We start from the raw sequence: 6344 nt of genomic DNA on the forward strand, positions 1-6344 counted from the left end.
ACCAGTGATTCCAGGCTGGTTCCTATTCCTCTATTATCTGTGACCTTGGGCTGTGGAATTATTTTAATCTACCCTGATTTAATAGGTGAAAATGAAAGCTTGTTTTAATTTGCTTTTCTGATAACTTGCATTCTAACTAGACTTTACACAAACAAAACAGCTTTGGTTATTATCTTCTGGGGAAGTAAGAGAATGAACAATTTTTTTTTTTTTTTTTTTTAGAAGGTGTCTCGCACTGTCACCCAGGCTACAGTGAACTGGTGTGATCTTGGCTCACTGCAACCTCCGTTTCTCTGGTTCAAGCGATTCTCCTGCCTCAGCCTCCCAAGTAGCTGGCATTATAGGCACCTGCCACCATGCCTGGCTAATTTTTTTGTATTTTTAGTAGAGACAGGGTTTCACCTTGTTGGCCAGGCTGGTCCTCCCAAAGTGCTGGGAGTATAGGCATGAGCCATCGCGTCCGGCCAACAGTTTTTAATTCTGTGTACTAAATTACTTAAGCCAAACACTTCCCTCCCACCTATTACATGATGTTGACCACAGGATAGATATGCAATATATGTTATATATGTTTTTGTAGAGTGGAAAGACATCAATGAACATCATGTACTTGTGATAAATCCAATGTAAAAAGTAAGTGTGAAAGGAGGGGGAGAAAGGAAAAAGAGTAGAGGCGCAAAAAAGGCAAAGATACAAGTAGTCTCTTGCCCATAAGGATAGAATGAAAACACAAAGGGGAAGGTAGGCTGAAGTCAAACTGTGGAGAGCCTTGAACGTCAGGATGAGGAAATGGGATGAAACGTAGTGGGCAATGGAAATGCACTGAATGTTTCAGGGAAGAGCAGCATAATCAAAACGGTTATTTAGGGAAAGTAGCCTGGGCAGAGGGTGGGTTGGAGGGAGAAGGTCTAGGGTGGTCACAGGTAACAGGGAGGCAAGGAAATGTGTTAATATAGAGACCGAGCAGGAGAACATTTGTCAAAGGGAACAGCAAAATTACTAAGGCCAAACTGAGGAGCTGAGGTAATAAACAAAGAACATGAAAACCAGCCTCCTTGCCCTGGTTACCGATTCATCACTCCACAGCCCCATGGTCCTGAACAACAGACACAGGCTTGGATGCCTCTGGAGGTGACTAGGGAAATCACGATACTGGCGGATGAGCAAAGGTTCTGCAGGTGCTATTCCCACCACCCATGGAAGAGTCCAGAGGACTGAGTAGCCCCACAGGCTGCCCAGAAAGTGCTTTGTTGAACACACTCTAGTTGCCTCAGATAATGGGGTTTAATTATAAGACAACAAATAAACCTGCCAACAAATAAAGTGGGTGAGTATCCATTGTTGAGGCTGCATCCATAGCTGGGCTGCTGGGGTAACTGGAACTACATATTTCAAGAGGCAGTAGGACTTTACATCACCCAATAACAGCTAGATGACAAAAACTTCTCTACTGGTCATTATCCCATTCGGGTGCAGCTTCACAGGTGTGCAAGCTAGTGCAGGGGTCCCCAACCCCAGGGCCACAGACTGTGGCTGTAAGGAACTAGGCCTCATTGCAGGAGGTGGGCAGCAGGAAAGCACTACCTCTGAGCTCCACTTCCTGTCAGATCAGCAGTGTTATTAGATTATCATAGGAACACAAACCCTATTGTGAACGGTGCATGCTAGGATCTAGGTTGCATGCTCTTTATGAGAATCTAATGCCTGGTGATCTGAGGTGGAAAAGTTTCACTCTGAAACCATCCCCCTGCCACTCCTCTCCCGCATTGTCCATAGAAAAACTGTCTTCCACAAAACCAGTCCCTGATGCAAAAAAGGTTGGGGCCCACTGACCTAGTGCATTCACACAATGTTCTGTGTTCAGAAGGGCCCTGTGCTTGGCTTAATGCTCTGCTGTCACCATCTTGGACTTCTTAATAATTTCATTATAGAACTTGTGTTGTATTACAAGTAAAGTCCATGGGACAATAAGCCTTCGTGCAAATAGAGGAGATGTTGCAATATGAATGTTCTTGTCTGCCTGTTCATGTACTGCATTTCCAATGTCCCCTTGGCACAGAATTTCAGTGGGTGGACTCGTGATGCACAAGAGTTCAGCAAGACTCAAAACAGTACAGAGTAGTTGTGTTGAGTCTATGACCAGAAAGAGAGGACACTGGCGTACCCCGAGGGCCATGCTTTCCATCCGAACCTGAACTTGTTTCAAATGCAGAAAGAAGGCAATGGCATTCTAAGAAACACCAACAACCAAGGAAGCCTATCATATCCTTTCTAATCTAACTTTCCTGTGGTAACCAACCTCTTACACTGAAAATAATGCCATAGAAGGAAGGGGAAGACAGGACAATCTGTAGTTTCTGTTCTTTTCAGTCCCAGTCCTTCCTTGTCAGTAGCCAAAAGTAGAGTGATCGTGTAATATGCATGTATCAAGAAGTCAAATAGAAACAGACGAGGCGCTCTTCCGCAGGAGGCCTACACACTGCCGCTTGTGCGTCCGCCATGTCTCTAGTGATCCCTGAAAAGTTCCAGCATATTTTGTGAGTACTCAACACCAACATCGATGGGCGGAGGAAAATTGCCTTTCCCATCACTGCCATTAAGGGTGTGCGCCGAAGATACACTCATGTGGTGTTGAGGAAAGCAGACACTGACCTCACCAAGAGATTGGGAGAACTCACTGAGGATGAGGTGGAACGTGTGATCACCATTATACGGAATCCACGCCAGTACAAGATCCCAGACTGGTTCTTGAACAGACAGAGGGATGTAATGGATGGAAAATATAGCCAGGTCCTAGCCAATGTTCCGGACAACAAGCTCCGTGAAGACCTGGAGCTACTGAAGAAGATCCGGGCCCACAGAGGGCTGCGCCACTTCTGGGGCATTTGTGTCGCAGGCCAGCACATCAAGACCACTGGCCACCATGGCCACACTGTGGATGTGTCCAAGAAGAAATAAGTCTGTAAGCCTTGTCTGTTAATAAATAGTTTATATACCTAAAAATAAAATAAAATAAAATAAAATAAAACAGATGAGACTGAGCATGGTGGCTCATGCCTGTAACCTTAGCACTTTGAGAGGCCAAGGCAGGCAAATCATTTGAGGTCAGGAGTTTGAGACCAGCCAGACCAACATGATGAAACCCTGTCTCTACTAAAAATACAAAAAAAAATTAGCCAGGCATGGTGGTGCACTTGAGGTCATGAGTTTGAGACCAGACTGGCCAACATGGTGAAACCCCATCTCTACTTAAAATACTAAAATTAGCCAGGCATGGTGGCCAGCGCCTGTAATCCCAGCTACTCGGGAGGCCGAGGCATGAGAATTGCTTGAACTCGGGAGGCAGAGGTTGCAGTGACCCAAGATTGTGCCACTGCACTCCAGCCTGAGTGATGAGCGAGACTCAGTCTCAAAAAAAACAGATGAGTTAGTTTTGTGCAAAATACAAATGAACGTATGAGCTATAAAATCTCAGTTGTGCAATTTCAGTGATTCTGCATATGAGTTACAACTGGCATTTAAAACTGGCAATACACAATATAAAGATGAATGGTAACATTTATGCTAATAATTTCAATATGTAATTTTTCTTGATTTAGAATGACATTGACTAGCAAATACAAATAACTATGGCTAGGCAAGATCAAGACCTTGGAAGAAAAGAAAAAGCTTTAATATCAATGACACTTTTTCCCTGTTTTTTGAACAAGGAGTCCCACAATTCCATTTGGCACTGGCCTTTGCAAATTATGTAGCCAGACCTGTCCTCAGTACACATATGAGCTCTGAAAAAATTAACTGTGTTTGAATTTCAGCATTGACATTTACTTGCTGACCTTGGGCAAATTGTCAAACTTGTCAAGGCTCAACTTCCTCATCTGTAAAATGAGAATATTAACAATTTTTTTTTTGAGACAGAGTCACTCTGTTGCCCAAGCTGGAGTGCAGTGGCATGATCTTGGCTCGCTGCACCCTCCGCCCCCTGGGTTCAAGCGATTCTCCCACCTCAGCCTCCAGAGTAGCTGAGATTACAGGCGTACACCACCATGCCCGGCTAATTTTTTTTGTATTTTAGTAGAGACGGGGTTTCACCATGTTGTCCAGGCTGGTTTTGAACTCGAGTTCAGGCAATCCACCTGCCTAGGCCTCCCAAAGTGCTGGGATTACAGGCATGAGCCACCTCACCCAGCCAGAATATTAACAGTTTGTACCATATAACCATGAGGCCTTTGTATGGGTTAAATGAAATACTGTAAGTCAAACAAACAAACAAACAAAAAACCAAAAACTTAGCACCTTATCTGGCACATAGTAGATGCTTAATAAATACTAGCTCTTACAATGGCTATGGTATGGTAGCTCTTATATGGTAAATCGCTAGTTACTGCAGTTGCTCATTCTGGTATCCCACAATATGACGATGCTGATGCAGCATTGCTGGTGTGCTTTACTTTGCCTGCTGTCTTCCCCTTAGCTGACTTCCCCTTTTTGTGATGTGTGCAAACTCAGAGGGAAGCTCGTTGGACTGATCACTCATAAGTCACTGCTGTCTTATACATGCAGGTTCCAGATAGGGCACCTATCCTTAGACCCATCAACTATGGCTGGGATAACAGGGTCACATGGTATAAAGCATAAGAAACTCCTCGAAGGAGGCCACAGGGGCATGGCAATCCCTTTGATGCTTCCCACTAAGCAGCAATGTAATGAGCGAGTACCTTACTCTGTTAACCCAGGACAAAGTCTGGCTGCCCTCTGAGATGGTTTTTGAAACTTTTGGGAATTAAAAGTTCTTTTAATGATTTTGATGTCTACTGGGGATCAGGAAGATGCATAAGTACATTTCCTTAAATACATCACAACCCTGAAGTCATAATGCTACCTTTTAAATGCACAGAAAAAAAAATTCACATTGATATTGACATTATACTCTCAACATTGAGACAGCATTACTCCAGCCAACATCCAGCAAGGCTTCTAAGGTTGTGGTCTGTAGAGGAGTGGTTAAAAAAAAAAAAAAAGAGCCTGGAATACTCCTGCAAGTGCAGATTCCTGGGCCATGCTCCTAGATCAACTGAATCAGAATCTCTGTGAATGGAGGGAAGAACAGTCTGTATTTTAACAGGCTCCTTAGGCAATTTTGATCATCACTATTTTTCATTGTTTGTGGGCAGCAGAGGGCAGAAGAGGGTGAACAATGGTGAAGGCGAATTCCAAATAAGGAAAGGTAAATGCTTTTCGTTCCAATATTTTAGGTGCTAATAAACTCACCCGAGACAGCTGTGTTCTTCCTGGAGGTGTGGTTGAGCATTGCCTGGGAATTTGAGTGTGCAGGTCTTCTGCAGTCTTGGAGCTCTGTGTGCCACAGCTGTGTTGCCCTTTGGAGAAGCCCTCCTGGAACTGGATGAGGATTTGGACCCGAGGGAGAATAACAGGGTGATACTGAGGACTCTAATGGAAAATAGTTTATGACTCTATGGGGAAGGTTATGGTATGCTCTAAGCCAACAGATATGAAACTATGTTAACCTACCTTGTGTTTTAGGAAGATGTTCCAGTGGGCACAAGGCAGGATAGTTTTATGGAAACCTATTTCTATATCTTCGACTCACATGGGTATTTGTTCCTACAACTGAATTGCCAGAGATTGGGTCGGCATTATGCCCCTTCATCTTTCTCTTTTCTTCGCAACCCATCTTATCCCACTTTGGAAGAGACAGACCTCTCATCATCCCTTATTGATCAGCCATCCAGTGACCTGACTGCTGAAAGACTAACAGTGTTACGGAAGGAAAAGCAACGGGCAGAGTGACTCTCCAGAAAAGAAATTAGTGCTAGCCGAGCATGGTGGCTCATGCCTGTAATCCCAGCACTTTGTGAGGCTGAGGTGGGTGGATCGCCTGAGGTCAGGAGTTCAAGACCAGCCTGACCAACATGGAGAAACCCCATCTCTACTAAAAATAACAAATTAGCCAGGCATGGTGGCACACGCCTGTAATCCCAGCTACCCAGGAGGCCGAGGCAGGAGAATTTCTTGAATTTGGGAGGTTGCAGTGAGCCAAGATCAAGCCACTACACTCCAGCCTGGGCAACAAGAGCAAAACTCTGTCTAAAAAAATAAAGAAAGAAAGAAAGAAATTAGTGCTTTAACCAAATGCCACTGTGCACTGCAACAACCCTCCATCCTTATCTTGTCTCGAAGACTACGGATAACTTGCTTTTTCGCAGTTACTCTGGCCAAATCATCCAAGTTATCTGAATGTCAGATAAAAGCAAAGAACGAGCCATCCAGATTTTGAAATGCACTCACATTAGCATGGATTCAAGACCCCACCACCTCCTTGC

General features: G+C 44.3%; 1 pseudogene; it reads left to right on the forward strand.

Moving 5' to 3' along the window:
* Nucleotides 1-397: 397 nt before the first annotated feature.
* LOC116553454 lies at nucleotides 398-3021 on the forward strand (annotated as a pseudogene).
* The last annotated feature ends 3323 nt before the right edge of the window (nucleotides 3022-6344 follow it).

Source organism: Sapajus apella, unplaced genomic scaffold, assembly GCF_009761245.1.
Source record: "Sapajus apella isolate SASKATOON/1434 unplaced genomic scaffold, GSC_monkey_1.0 scaffold1, whole genome shotgun sequence".
Lineage (NCBI taxonomy): Eukaryota > Metazoa > Chordata > Mammalia > Primates > Cebidae > Sapajus > Sapajus apella.